Source organism: Osmia lignaria, chromosome 4 (assembly GCF_051020975.1).
Source record: "Osmia lignaria lignaria isolate PbOS001 chromosome 4, iyOsmLign1, whole genome shotgun sequence".
Classification (NCBI taxonomy): domain Eukaryota; kingdom Metazoa; phylum Arthropoda; class Insecta; order Hymenoptera; family Megachilidae; genus Osmia; species Osmia lignaria.
The window spans coordinates 6817583-6834244 of record NC_135035.1 but is presented as its reverse complement, the minus strand read 5'-3'; the positions used below and the strand labels follow the sequence as shown (position 1 = coordinate 6834244).

At 37.0% G+C, this 16662-nt stretch overlaps 1 protein-coding gene across 6 annotated transcripts in view; it reads right to left on the bottom strand.

Moving 5' to 3' along the window:
* Pgant9 (polypeptide N-acetylgalactosaminyltransferase 9) overlaps positions 1 to 16662 on the bottom strand; it is a 203184-nt gene that overhangs the window by 118720 nt on the left and 67802 nt on the right. For all 6 annotated transcript variants that reach the window (XM_076688200.1, XM_034322723.2, XM_034322730.2 and 3 more), the window contains one exon: positions 3896 to 3949. The gene's annotated coding sequence lies outside the window, so the exon portion shown is untranslated. The remainder of the gene's footprint in view (positions 1 to 3895; positions 3950 to 16662) is intronic.

Here is a 16662-nt window from a genome sequence, read left to right as displayed (position 1 = left end):
TGGAATAAGAGCATGGTTGTCAACGAGTAAAATAAAGGATAACAACGTGATCTTACAAGATTTATGGGTAACCAACACATTTGGATAGATGGTCTTGCCTAGTCTAACTTTACGATCGAGTAACAAGGCCTCTTAAATCACTGTCATAATTGAGAGGGTTGGAAGAACAATGGAAGACAAATGAATGAGAATAAATGTACACTTATGGAACAAAAGAAATTGTACAGCGTTGCATTTCCTTGTTTATAAATCAACAAGATATGAATTCTATAGGTACACTTTTTATTTTTAAGTTCAATAACTGTTCCTAGTATGTGAAAAATGTTGAAGGAATAGCTCGTTCGTCTCTTCACCCTCTGAAAGCATGAAGTGATAGAAAAATGTAGTAAAATATATCTTTCTCGATCAGAATTGCTCGACACGTGCGAGACAACGAAATAAGCTCCATTTTGAGTGGGAGAATTACGACCTTTCAGCATTCTACGACAAATGCAACGATCATAGTTCCTTGTGACAAGCAAATTCGCTAGATATCCAGAGAACCAGCAGCCGTGCTTCATTTTTCTCTTTCCCGCCTTATGAAAGGCTTTCGCCACGCGCTGTCATAGAAGCGCCGATCGAACAAGCCCCGGGCTCTTACATCACTTTTATACCCGGCATATTTCATACTGGCCAAACGTTCCGACGAATGATGCATTATTTAGAACGCAATTCGGGGGAGAGCCAGGCCGGGACCGGTGAAACAAATGCGCGCGAAATGGGCCAAGAGCATCCGGCAGAATGTCGTTCCTCTTCCGACCGATCGATCGACCTACAAACTTAATTTCACTTGAAATTTTTCTGACTCCGCTGACACGTAAATTCTTCCGGCAACCGTGTCAATTTTTATTTCATTTCGTTTCTTCTGGTACATTGAAGATTTTTTAATTGGCTTTTAGTCGACGATTATAAAGATATTTCGAAATAATAAATCTAATATCCGTTGTTTATTTTAATAATATTCAACGTTTAAAGGAAGTTAATTAAAACCGTAAAATTTCATACGAGTGACAAGAAGAAAATGATACGCTATATTATGGAAAAATATTTGAAGTTCATTAGCGCAAAGCTTTGCAATGAACTGCCATAAAATAAAACACACCATAGAACAAAGGGTGAAAAGAACTATTTTCATATATTTAATTTTTCCTTTTTTGTAATTAAAAACCCAGAGCAATATTACAAATTTCATTTTTCATTCTACTTTTGGGGACAATCATTTTTTATAGCTTTTTTAAGCAAAAATGTATAGAACCACCCTGTCGAAAACGAGAAAATTTAAAAAGAAAAAATATTCTATCATTATAATTATTTCGTGAGAATACAAATTTGTTGAAAAAATTATACGCGTTTTATATCATTAAATTATTTAATATGGAATGATCTAACAAAAGGAAAACTGTTGAAATTTTCCAAATGGAATATCATGAAAATCATATTTCCTCGACAAAAGAAGTTACGTTTTCCATATCCATCTGACAAAAGATGGATCATTCCTGTTGAAAAATTCACCTGTCCCCGAGTGATCTCAATGAATAAGATGTCACGTGTAATGAACGACTCTGGGTTAAAAAAAAAACCCAAGAACGAAAGGGTGATAAAAGCTACTGGGCTCATCAGTCATGTAGTATCGCGTTTATGACTATCGAGGGCACACCCATCTTCTTTTTCTAACGTTGATAATATTTCAATGACGAGTTAGAAAAACCATATGTCTGGCTGATTGCGGAGAACCTTTATAGAATGATGATCCGGATATTTGGAAACGAATTGCTTGAAAGATTAATCGGTCCAGAATAGTGCACTTCAGAAATCACGATCGAAGGTCTTGAATAACTTTTCTCTATTTTTTAAATGGAATTTTTGTTTATTGAAATTTTAGATTTTTGCTTGTTTGCAAAATTGTATTAATTATCTCAAAATTAAAAATTAAAAATATTGGTCAGTGTTCTTTTCTTTCTAAATAAATTTACAATCACCTTTTAAACCAAAATGATACCATTTGAAAGGAACAAAAATTCCATCGAACTTTATGCAGCGAGTGCACGCAATCAGGAAAAGATAACGATGTTTAATCGTCCTCCCTTCACGAATACAAATCGTCAATTTCTTCCACGAGCGGCTCGATGTGTCTTCTATAACGACAAGTAATGTTCGCGATCGATCATACCTGGCCAGGGTTTTACAGCCCCTTTTAACCGCCCACGTTCTATGGTAGACGATACGGGGAGAACTCTAATGAACTCGACGACTGGTGGGGCTCTATCACTCTTATCCGCCCGTTTCTCGTGGAACTCGCAACAAAAATTCGCGCCATCATGCAGATTTATGCTCGCAAAATGAAACCTGTTTCCGGAACCGACTGCAAGAACGTTATTAAATGGGCCGTCGATTTTTAACGCAAACTTATCACAACTTTTCTCCTAATTTTTCAAACCCGTAGAGACATTTTCACGGTATTCTACCGATCGTGAAATATGCAATTTTGAATATCTCTTTTTAGCCATCGAATTTTTATGAATTCAAACTTGAACCGCCTATTTTATTTTTTCAAAGAAAATGAAGGAATTCCATAGATATCATTAATATTCATATCCAACGTATGAAGTATCCATAGTGTCCTTTTTGCTGTATACTCTGTGCGTCATTTTTTTTTTTATAAAGGGACGAATGGTATTTACAGGGTCCTCGATCAACGTTGCACGCAAAAAGAGAAGAGCATGTGATTTCGATGCCTCGCGTTTGATGGACGAGAAACTGTGAGCTCAGGATTTACGGGCGATTTTTATGTAAATCGAACCGAATTACCATAACAATACCGGTTCACAGGTTGGTCTTCTACGAGGCACCAGCAATGTTCAAAATAACATGGTTCAAAGTTGCTTCTAACACGGTTCTCTATCATTTTTAGATAATGCGACTCCACGACTCGTTTATTTTACAGTTATTATGCATAAAGTTCTAAAATTTTGTTTAGAGACAAAAGGGTTGAATTTGCCGGTTGATTAAAAATTTTGTCTACGATTATAACACGACGGAGAAGGGTTAAATTTTTTAAATTGTCAGTACCTCGTAGCCTGTTTTTATTGCGAGATCTCTTGATTTCACGCTTACAGTAATTTTTCCAGGAACGTTATTTAGTAGAAAGCACTTATTCTAGGGTGCAGTAAACCAGCTATTATAACTCTCGGGAGACGAGCTCACCCCCGCTTTCATAAATCGAGCAACGGGATCTCTATTTCTTGGACAAAGGAACAATGAATGTTACTCCGGAGGAAGAGCAGAATGGTCACTGGAGGGGACTTGATAATGAACCCAAGAAGATACGAAGGTATCGTGGAATAAATCCTGTAGCTTGGAATAAATGATAAAGGAGAAATGGAAGGGGTACCAAGGGGGGGATGAAACGATGCTGAAGAACACAGGCTCGTGTTATCGGGGTCGTTTTGCACGAGCAACTATCACAGCGAAATATAATACTTCACCCTGTTCTCTTGACCCTGGCAATACAAGAGCGCTTAACGAACTGAAAACCGTCTCGAAGATCCTTCACGGAACGGTCCATTTGCATCCGACCCTTTTCTCTGAGGAAAGGCTAGGGTGACGGTTCCAAGAGTGGGTGATTATCGTTATCTTGCCAAGGTGAGAATTACAAATTTGGGTAATTCAAAGATATTTTGATGATTCTATTCGTACTTTTCATTTGATTTCTGATACCGTGCAAAAACGAAGAGTAAAACTAAATCAGTGAAGATATTCTAATTTAAATGTCGCAAAATAGTACTAGTGATATGATGTTCATTTTCCTAAGACTAATTAAAATAATTAATTTTTGTAATGTATTTTATGCACTCACTACTTTGCAGCTGGAGAGGAACTTTCTTCGACGAGGCTTTTCATTGCTTTAATTCTGAAACAAAAAGAAAAGAATAATTTATTAGTATGGTGAATTCACTTCAGAATTTCATTGAAATTATTGGCCAGTATTGTCTGCGGTGAAATAAGTTTCTTTCTGTGTAGAATGGCTGGTGTTACGTTAAAAATTCAATGGCGGTGAAAAGCAGACGGTAAAGGGTCGAAACAGAAATGGAACTTGGAATTCGGTTGCAACGAAGAAAAAGCACCCCTGACCTTCGAGCACTCTAGGGACGATCGTTCCTTCCCCCTTTTTATTCTTGAGAATTCCACGCCTTTCCCTCTCGACAAAAACTTTCATTCGTCTCTCATACTCTCAACCTTTTTTTTCTTTAGAACTGACAAAGAAATGTATTATACTAACCCCCGGAAATACCGTCGGAAGTACCAGCCATTCTGAAGGGGCTGGTCTTCGTTCTCAGACGTATCTGATAATTATTTAATTTTTTAAATATTTCTACATTATCATTAACGCAAGGTAGCAAAGTGAAAGCACAGGGTTGAAAATTAATTAATCGTATCCCTTTCATAATTGCTGCCTTAATGTGTCTTTTAGTATCCATTTTCACTATGGCACTCAACGTGTTAATAGCACTCAGAATCTCCTCTCGCTGGATATTTTAATATTATTTGATAAAATTACATTTTTATCGATAATCCCTGACGTGTTAGCCTTTTTGCAATTTCTAAATGAATAAAATTCTTTGAAAATGGAAAATTTCCACAGGGAAAAAAACAATTTCACTCTTCTTTTCTATTAATTGAAAATTTTATTTTAAAAATGGCAAGAGTATTGCTTTCCTCTAAAAAAATATATTGTGTAGTATAACCGAGCAGCAGTACGAGCCGATATCATCGAACAATATGTCACGATGAAAACTCAATTAAAAAACTGTAATTGAGAGCGGAGATAGACAAAAATATTTTTCAAGGCGTATACGGAAAGCAAACATCGTTCTCCGAGCCTGGAAATAACGAGAATCGATGATTATCGACAGCTGTCGACGATATCTAGATTCTAGAAGGCTTGGGGAGAGATCGTCGATCGTATATTACAGCAAAAGATAGCAAGAGGTTTATAAAGTGACCCACTTTTATTTACACAATTTTACTCTCTTTTTCCTGAAAGAAAAATAAAAATTCTTACGATAAAGAAGATTACAGGCAATAAAACTTTAGTAACATTTTAAAAGCCTGAAATAAGGAAACTTTTAAAAATTTATGGCAGAATGTAGTTTTAATACGTGGCTAAAACTGTGAATTTCAAGATAATAAAATTAAATCTTGAATTATGTTCTTTTATAGTTTAATATTTTTTTAACTCTTGAAAAACAAGCTTAAATTTCGAAGTGGATTTTATGATAAAAAATAAATTCAAATGTAGTGATGATAAAATAGTGAATATATTATTTCATCAAGATATGAAATAAACAATCTAGAAGATTAAACAAAACCTGTCTGTAAATTATCAAAAGTAATCAGAACATAATATCCAACATATTCATCGTGTTTTCCAGCTTTATTCACAGATTCTCTTTTTATTTCGAAACGGATAAGAATAATTTATGTGCAGAAACGAGGGAAACTCGTGTTTCACAGCCATCTGACAAATTTCACTGAGCCCTGTGAAATACGTTTTGATGTCCGGATCATTTCTGATCGCGAATGGGCGGCGCAATTCGTAATTTTTCGCAATAAATCCTGGTCCATCTAGCTGCCGTGTTTCACCACCTACGAATAATTGATTATTCGCTCGTGTTAGCGTAAAATGTTTCCGTGACAGTATAAAACTTTCACGGATCGATTTTCACGACGTGTATATTTGCTATGCAAACGCGTTCGGACATATCGTTTCGATCATTGTAAATGAAAAATGATTTTTTCAAAAATTATTATGCAAAATTGAAATTTTCAGATAGTGAATTTCTATAAACATTCATAATAAATATAAACTGTAAATGAGAAATGTCACAAATTAATAAGGAAAGCAGATGTAATTAATTAATCTAGGATTGATAAAACATATTGTTATTTCAGCAGCTAATTACCTAGCAGTAATTAAGATCTCTGTGCTGAATAAATTAGATTCTGTATCGGGAATCAGTTAGGGTTATTACCGGTTAATAAGGAAAGTAAAAGTAATTAATTATTTTACAATTGATGAAACGCATCATTACACAAGATTTTAATTAACCTGAAAATAAATTACTTTCTATAGGGTGAAAGCTGTGAAAGACAGCTGTTAGAAATAGAACCCCATTTTATTACTCAATAAATCTGATTACAGTGCGAAGAAACATTCACCTATCATTAGAAAGAAATCAACTGCTGGTGAGTTATTACTCTGGCGAACAATTTTTTTGCAATATGATTTAGTAATTTCTTATAAAGTAAAAATTGTTTGTAAAATACCCTTAAACTGATAACACTTTCATAAACGAGCGAAATAAGCCACTTACTAAAATCACCTTACATCCTCGACATAAGTAGTCTCTTTTGAAATTTAATTTCAACTTTCTCCATCGTTTCGTGATTACAACTGAACAAGATCTCTGCAATTTCTGAGATTTCAGCAATATTACGCAAAAGCTACAATTGCGAATAACGCAATCAAATCTGTTCTCCTCCTCGAATCATTACGCGATTCAATTAAAGAATAAAAATACGCTTCATAAAACCACTTATCATATTTTAGTCAGTAGAGGAAGTGGTAAGATGTTATAATCAGTTCAGATAAAAATTAATTGCTCTCCTGACCTTACGCAACCGTAGCAATAATTAAACGTTGCAATTTTTATCGTATTTACATTCGCATTTGAAATGTTATCGACGACACGCGATCGAGCTACCAGTTTGCTGACGTCGATCAACCAAACTGTTCTCGTCGAATATCATTTTTAATTGTAGCCCGCCTCCGTCGGTGTGCAATCACGAATACCGAGGCGTGTGTAGCACGGTAATGGCCACGGACAAATGGCTCCATTGCAGCTGCAATTAACGTTACGTTACAATTAATATCGAGTCAACGAAGCGCTTTTCCGCGAAATCGCGTTTAATCGGGCTGCAATGACTGAAATGTGCGAACACTGGACACAGTGGATCACTCGTCTGTGTGATTAGCGTTGTGCAATTTATTGGCACTCTTTTTAATCCAACGTGTCACAAATTTGTTTACAGTTAATTATCAAATAAAATCTATATAAAATTCTTCACAAATAACCCGAAATTTTTCAAATTCTTCTATCCGAAAACTCAATTAACCAGAATGTCCAAAAATACCGTTCTCGCTTTATTTCCTCGCTAGCAGAGATGCTTTTTCTCTCCCTCTGAATTTTTCACACCTCGCATCAGGTTTTCTATGAACCCTTCGGTTACGTGAGTTTTCCAGCGACGGTCCACGCGACTGTCTCACGCTTTCTATTACATTTCACCAGGAATTCTCTTAGCAACACGCGTCGACACCTTCGTCTCGCGGCTACACAATTTTTTCCCCAACGTTTTACCCTGAAATTTTCTCTGTTCGCCCTTGGTAGCTCGCCACGAAACTCGGCTGTGTTACCATCAGCCGTAGCCAGCACGTTTCACAAGCTACATGTAAATAAGCTGGCCGAGCGTGTACGCGTGTAACACGTTGCGCCGACGATTATTAAAGCAGCTATTATACGCGCTCGTGACATTATATGTAGCGTTGTGTGGAAAGGGGCCAGAAAGACAGCGAGAAAGAAGGGAAGAGAGAGAAAATGTAAAGGTGGTCGCGTTAAAGTGTCGAGAAGTGTAAATCAATACCAGCTTGGTCCTCGCAAAGTTTTCTATGCTTCGTGAAATTCTTTGAAAAATACGAAACAAATATTTTCTTCTAAAACTTAATCCAGATGTCTTTTTAATGTTTACATCAAAGGATAAAGAAAAGGAACGGTATTTCCTGTGCTAATGAATAAATAGAAATATTTTAATAGAGAGAAAATATTCAGTTTTCCACCGTGCACGCAATCAGGACTAACAGGATTCTCAATTTTCATCGTAACCCGACAAATGATGGCGCGAGTCGAAAATCAATTAGCTCCTACCTGCCAGCACATCGAATAAATTTAATCACCGTTCACGGTATCCGGAACCCTATTCGCTGATAACGGTAGCATCGTAAAATCAACTCCATCATGGTTATAATGAAATCCCGTTGTAAACGAACATCGATAGCACCAGCCAAACAATTATCGCACATTTTTGTTCGCAAAGCCGAGAGTTGCGAATTTTACGCGGATGCACGTCTGCATGCGGGCTTCGCAACTAGCGATAACGAAAATCTCGAATTTCACTCGTTGATGTTTTGCAGATGAAAATTTGGGTCTCTGGTATTTTTCAAGAAAAGATTTTAAATTTATTAGAAAAATTAAATAAGCATACCAGCATTCGTATCTAAAATTAATATGCACCCACAGCTTCCCATCTATATATAACTCATTTATCTTTTAATTAAACCAATCTAAGAACTTCCTCGAGAAACCGCTCGCGTTATGATATCGATGATGGAAACTAACGGTTACAAATTAGATAAGAAATCTGCGTGAACAGGCAAATTAGAAGAATGAAACAGGCAAGCGTGATACGCGTAACGCGGATAATGCATGTGTATCAGTAATAAGGAGAACTCCGGCAATTAGTGGTGAATAATTAAAGGGTCGTTAGTCTCGACGACCGGTAAAATAACTCGACTCTCGCGAGCAAGAGAACCGCGCCGCGGTGGGGAGAGGAACGGAAATGAAGTGCAGAATCTTCAAAGGCCGGACGAGGCTGGCACTGAATTACAGAAACTATCGATCGTTTCGCAAGTTAACGTCTTAATTCTTGTCACCGTTTCTGCGTGGAATGCAATAATCGTACGTTAAACGCGACACAATTCGCCCGTATAATTAATGCCACATGAGGGGCGTATGTCGCGTTACGATGCATTCGCAATGCCGTTCAACCGTGTAATTACCGAGTTTGTCTTTCCGTGAGACAATGTCGGCTAACGGGGAAAAATATATACACCCTCGTCCATTTATGAAATTTCAGATAAATAAATATCGAATTCTTGAAAAATTTGTTAAATATTTAGATAAGTTTCCGAACGGCCCCCCCAAAATTGAGAAACCGATTAAATTTGGTTTCAGAGCTGGATATCTTACCGTTTTTAAGATATCGGGGTAAGAAATTTTTGTACAATTTTGGGACTATGCATGCGCTATTCGATACTGCGCATACACGAAACCTAACCTAACCTAACCAAACCTTACCACGATATTTCGAAAACAATAAAACATCCAGCTCTGAAACCAATTTTAATCGGTTTTTGTAGTCAATCTAGGTTATATACCGAACCTGAATTCTCTATTTCGGGGGGACCGCCAAATATTTTTCTAATTTACCTGTTTTACCTAATGAAATTTTTAATAGTTTCAGCATTTCAACGCGTTAATTGCCTAGTCTGTCGTATTTCCATTCTCCATAAAAGGCAACGAAGTTCCTTCGAGTCATTTAATATTAAAAGCCGGGTCCCGTTAAATATCGCGACAACGGGCACAAAGGTATGCAAATGTTTGCGAAAACAACACAAACCGATACGCGAAAAGTGTGAACACGAAGCTCACTTTTATTCTCGCAAATTATTTTATCCTGGTAGCAGTCGACCGGCTCGAGCTTACGTATTTTTTTTTTTCTTTTTTTTTCAGCTCGAACCTAACGAAAATAAAAGGAATTCGTGCAGTCGTTACCAACGGACGAACGTATGAAAAATGCATGTAGCCGGAAGGATCGTTATGCTAATTTCTTCGACGGCGCAGGACTTTCGTGTACAAACCCGACGTGTCGATTCTCCACACGTGTGTGCACACACGAGGGTAGAGCAATATATGACAGTGATCGTAATTAAAGCTGTCCGTCAGATTTCCACGATCCACTTTCATCGTGTGTCATTTCATCGATGTCATGTCACGGAGGAAAGGTTCGTTAAGTCGTTCCAAGGGTGGCTCCTAATCGTACCTCCGCGGAAATTGCGTGAAGGATGAAATTTAATGACTCGGTGGAAATTCGAGTCGAATTCTGACGAATAACCGCGAACAAAACGATAAAAATCGAATTTAGATATTTATAATTGAAGCAATAAAATTAATAATACGAGAAAAATTACCTAGTCTATAATTAATCAATGAATTTTCATTCATCTTTTAATTTCTAAATCACTATATTAACTCTTTTCTTCTTTCAGAATGAAGTAATCATTAATAAAGGATATTACGTTAATGTTTGCTTGCGTTATGCAAAAGACTTCTAACGAGCTGTTACGATATTTAACTAATTGTAAGTTATAAATAGAAAACGAGAACCTGTTCGTTAAGAGGAGCACTAATGCGTTCAGTTAATATACATGAAACGAAATTACAAGCACGCAAAGAACGAAACAGAAGAATGAACTTGAAATTTAATTAAGCAGTCGTTAACGATCTTTCACTTAAGCCATTAATAATTTGATACTCGTTGAACGTGGTAAAAGAGCACTTGTTAGATTTGAAATTTCAGACGTATAAATTCAAGTCACAGTTAATATTCACAGGTCTCGAAGAGTATCCTTTGCAATCGTTATACCACAATTACCATCCCGTGAAACCTGAACGACGATAAAGCTGGTGAAATGGTTCGGCCATAAAACGGGAATGATATCCAGCCAGGAAACGGAGAAACGAATTCCTATTGACCATCGGGAACATCCTCGAATTAGCAAACAGCGCGTGAACAAACGCGTTCTTACAACTCGGAAATCCATCTGACCGGACACGGAAATTGGGTCAAAGCGGAAGACAAATGTGACCACGTAGGTCAAGAGGAGAAAGTTACAATCGGCTTATCATGCTCTAAGTGAATGACCCGGTCGGAAAATCCACGAAAACCGGATAACCGAGGCTCGGACCATCCCTAATAATGGTTCCCTTTGAAAACCCTCGAAACTCTATCCGAGCGAATAGGTGAAAATTTTACGACAGTTTCATGTTGGAAAGTTGTTCTCCGAATTCTATAACTGTCATTGATATTTTTATTTACTATTGTTGAATATCAGAAAATTCTATGTTTGAAATTTAAAATTGTAAACTTTCAAAATTCGAATTAATATTAAATGGATTTTTCTTTTCTCTCAAAATTCATTATAGTTTGTTGTTCCTTCCTCTTCCGTGGCTCTATTCCGCTCGACTGGTTGACCGATGATATCTGCTGAATAGTATTACCACTTTGTTGGCGAACATCGATTCTTCTTCGTGCTTACAAGAGCGACCAACCAGCCTTCGTCTTTCCCATTCCCTTTTCTTCACACAGAACTTTTCACATCCTCCCGCATATTTTCCGTGCTTCTTTACTGAGCACACGGAAGGCAACGTCGTTTTCTTGCCAGGTAATCCATCCTGATTCTCTATATTGCCCTCGGATCCGCAAACTTTGGTCTTTCATTACTGTCATCCGTGGAAAGTCTTCGCTTGCATTCATACGTGGTATTTTTAGATTATTCGACATATTTTTGGATTAAAAATATCCATAGTAGAATTGACATCGTAAGAAATATGAATAAAAAATGAATTACAAGAACTTCCTAATTTCTTTGAAAGCTTAAATTAATTTCAACCTATCAATCATGTGCTTGATAAGGGTCAAAGTATAACTGTAGTTTCGACGAGCATATTTTAACTTAAAACCTGTAATTGACCCGGTTCCGTTAATTATATTACGTTCTTGTACCTTCGAAGCTAAAATTTGATTCCTCGATATTAATCGTGTAATTATCGATATTAATTCTGAAATCTCTAATTGGCCACCAATTAGATTAAATAAAAATATATATACGTATATCAATTTAGGAAAATAATAAATTCTAACAAGATTTTAAAGATCTAAAATCCCACTTTTACAAAATATTTCATATCTTTCTCGTTCTATCAATCATATGTGCAACGAGTGATCTACAGGTAGAAAGAAAAATTATCCAATTAAACAAGGAATAGAATTTCAAAAATTTCCGATCAAGTTAACGAGCGTTCTATAACGTTAACAACGTTTGATCTCGTTACAGATAATTCGCTCGTTATCGGTATCGAGTATTGTGTGTTCACTCATCACGGATCGCTCTATTTCCAGAAATTCGAATATTAATGTGGACAAACGGACAGAAGATATACGGCGAGCGAGCGCGAATTCAACTCCCCTTCTAATTCGAAAGCTTAATCCAATCTGCATGCAATTGTCAACGAGGTCGTACCACCGTTGGGCTGCTTGATTTTAATTAAACCGAATGCAGATTAAATCTAGGCTGTAAACGTGCCCCGACGCGGAGACAGATTAGAAGCTCGCCTTGTCCGCATAAATTAATAACGACTCCTCGATGGCTGTTCATCTGAAGCTGAATCGCCCGATTAGCCTTCAAAGGAACCCCTTGGAATCGCTGAAACTTTAAATTCCCTTTGACCTCGGCAAATATTATTTTCATACCCCCCCATCGCTAATTTCTTTGAACAAACTTTAACACGATCGCTCGAAATTCATTTAAACAACCAGATCCATGCTCAAAGCAAATAATTCTTTAGTCTTTAATTTAATCGAAAATTAATAAAAACCACGTCTACTTGAGACATAATCATTCCAGTAGGAAATTCAGTAGCCAATTTCGTAATAATCAGAGTTGAATCATCCGTGGAATGGAGAGTCGGTACATTTGCATCAATTGTTTGAAAGGTAAGGGCAACGGCAGAGAGCAGCACAAACTTCAAATATAACCGGTAGTTTGAGAAGTTTCAAGTCCCGCGAGAGGCGGGCTAATTAAGAAGGATCCCTGGTAATTAATTCGTATGCCGGACGTTTGTTTCTGCTTCAAGAATCTCGCTAATATTCAGCGCAGCAATCACGGATTAAGCAGCCTCCCTCAGCCGGCGAAACGATTCGAGTTCCAGAGAGATATTTCGACCGTGTGGCATCCGGTTCTGGCCCGTTAATGGGACCAGGGAACAATCAGGCTACCTCTAAAGACCGGCTCAAAACTGGACACGTTCCAGTGCACGAGCGGTGTACTTCGTAAACCGGTGGATCGTCTTCGACGAAACGTGACCCTATTATGAGACTCAAGTCGTCAACGGTGCATTAAACGATCGTGAAAATGTTATCGAAATCGTTAATTTTGTGTCTAATCAAATCTCTCAAAACGACAATGAAAATTTTCAAAATTATTCAAATATCAAAGTTAGAAATAAATAGATAAATTACACCCAATTCGTGTTAATTAGAAATTTACACTTTTATACTATCTGACAGGTTTTATCAGCTTTCAACTTTATCATGAATTCTGTACTTAGAAATGTAGATGAAACACTTGCACCCTCCATCGAACCAATTGCATACGAATCGATGTTACCTACAACCTTTTTATCAAGCTTCTTGCACCTTTCTCTGACATGCTACCTGAAATTTACTACCACCAGAACACGCAGTTTTTTAATTTGCATTTATAACACATTGCGATATCATCGATGATGAATATGTATCGGTTAAATAAGCATAACGATTCCGTCCCTTTTAATTAACTAATGCATCATTGCGCTTCTCGTTAATAACTGAACGGTTGCATGCGTTCGTATTAAGCATCGTTAACACGTACGTAAATTTTTAACACATTCAGAAATATGAAATAATTCTAAGCGAAATTTGTAAATCAATGGAGCTTTTTGCGAGCTCGTCTAATCGATCAAAATAAGCCTCTCATCGAAGCATTGCAGAGACGATAATTTTCCAGGAGGAATCTTGCACCCTTGTCGTTTCAACGAAGCCGTCCTCTAATTGCTGGAACTATAAGGAGCTAATAGTATTAGCACGCCAGAGCCTCTTGGTCCTGGAAACAATTAACCTGAAAGGCACGTCGAGTCTTTTAGCGAGATGAGTGGATTACCTTGTTAGTCCAGCAGCCGTGTTATACCTACGCGATACACCTTCCTCTCTGAATGGTGTTTCTATACACAAACCACTGATAAACAATCTTCTCTGGCTTTGATTTAGAAGAAAATACGAGAACTTAAGAAACTACATACAATACCAATAGTGGTTCTTTTTTTATCAAAAGTATAATAATAGAATTATTGTGTAGGCGTTTAGAGGACGGGGAAGACTGTGAGTCTCCCCGGACGCCCATAGTTCGGGTCGGCGACCGCCAGGTGGCAGCGGGATTGTGTCTGTTCTCGCTAGCGGTCCCCCGGTACGAGTTCCAAAAAGCGGGATTATAGGCATCTGGGGCAGGGATCGTCTGTCGTCAGCCCCACTGACGAGTCTGGCAGACGATCCCGAGACGGAAACGTCTTTTTCTCTCCCTACACTTGGTAATAGATTCTTAATAGGTTCCCGAGTTTGCAAATGCAATTTTATTTTAAAAAGAAACGGAAAATTTCTTGGATCGCTCTGTCGAATTGAAAAGTAATCAACGTGTCTAAACTAACTTGAGAAGACGTCGCGTCGTCTGTAACCAACTCTATTTCAAGCCGACAGAAGAGCGGAGTCGTGCCAATATTTGCCACCGACTGAAATGACATATCGTTGTTGTCGGAACGGCCCATTAAACATTGTAGTCCTAACTTTCACGCTCTCGCTGCATTGTTACGCAAATAACGTATGTCGGTATCATAGAAATCATCGTTCGAATGGCTTGTCCGTTTATTTCAGCTCGCCAAATGGGATATCGGCCATGGTGTACACGGTCAATATGCTGTTAACCATAACGGGACGAACAATCGAGGTAATCGTACGAACCTCTTTGCGCGAAATATACGAGCCTTTTGCATCCTGTTTCACAATTTCGCTCGACATGATTCAATGACCTGCCATCATTTATCGCATAATAATTTAATTTTTAATTAAATGATTCAAGGATCGGTAAAAATATTAAAAATATATAGCTCCACGTGCATAAAACTAAATATTTTTCTTACGAATCTGTATTTAAATAAAAAAAAAAATTGAATTGCATTTTACAACGTGTCACTGTGTTTTAATCACTTGATAAACAAGTTTCAACATTTGCTACCGTGTTAATGCACCAATTTTAGCTTACCAGATTCAAACTAATGCATCGTTGAAAGCATTTCGATGGAAATAATTGATGTCACTGTTCATTAATTGAATTTATTTGACAGAAAAACGGTCGACGATACGTAAATTCACAATTTTCAAGCGAATCTTTATTTATTGCAAAAGTTGCATTATGAAATCAATAATTTGGTGTAATTCAAATAACAATATTTATTATTTTTGCAATTTGATATTGCGATACCAAAGTAGAACTTTTCAAGAATAAATAATTTTAGTAAAGCTGGATTATACGATGTATAATTTAAAGAAGTATCGACTGAACGTATCAATTTCACAAGTACCTTTCGAACAGGGATTTGACATCACCTTTATCCATGCAACTGATGCATGATTGCATACAGCCACCCCGATACAGGATTAATTTCATTTAACCCCCTGCTTCACTTTACGCTCTGCCAATTTGATTGTCCTTCCGGTCGCTGGCACTCAAGCACCATGCATCCACGATACTAATACAACGGCATTACAAAGCCATTGACAACAATGATTGTTCGGTTTTCCACTTATCGTGTTGCAAATATCATTTACCATCGCAGGGTGGAAATTTTCAAACAAGAAACCATTACTCTTCTCTTTCAAAAGTTAGATGAATTGCAATCAAAGAGAAAAAAAAATTAATAAAGATTCACAGCATATCAATTTCTTTGTACATATTTGATTAGATCTCTTTCGAAATGAACATCATACATGAATATCGTGGCTTGAAACGAGCCGAGCAATGTATCACGATCTTGATTAAAAAGAAAAATGAAGCTCCAGATGAAGATAACCTAATCGACGCTTCAATTGCAAGCATATCAATTTGATTGGCCGTATAACGACTTTATCTACGTAACGAGAACAGCTTGTGTGCCATTATTCGTTCCTGGCATTATCGATTCATTTCCTCGTGAACGCGTAATTCGACGACCTTTGTTGCGGCTCGTTGAAAATCTATCGGCTAACAAAGCAACCCTTTTCAAAATTTAAAGTAGAATGTAACGATTCATCTCGTTATCGATGCTTTATGTAATTTAACCATATATCAAATTCAATAAAGAATATTCAATCTTTCTATACTTTCAATCATGAAATGTCCGTTAGACCTCGTCAAAAATTAATTTTTCAAAATTATTTTTCAGCCCATAAATATGCAAAGAATTTTTTAAACGTTTCTAAATTTTGTATTCAGATTTTTTAATTGAAAATCAAAGAATTTTTCTCATTAACGAAGGCAAGAGAAGTTTCACGACAAATTGAAACTTTGTTAACTGATTCATCGCCCTCGGAAGAAACGATGACAGAAAATTAATTAGAAGTTCGCCGCGACAGGGAAAATAAACTGCTGATATAACGTCTGTGCGATTGCGAAAATTCTTAACTCACGATTTTACGAGACTACGTAGCGTATGTGTGGCTTACAGCTATGAAAAAGTAAAATAGCAAGGATAAGACATCGTCCTGACGCAGAGGGATGCGAAGGAAAAAGGGCAAGGGTCGAGTTGAGATATGGTTTTAGTAGAACAGTTTATATTCTCGGGTACGGCGAGTATTTTGTACTGTTTATGAGAAAATTAGAAA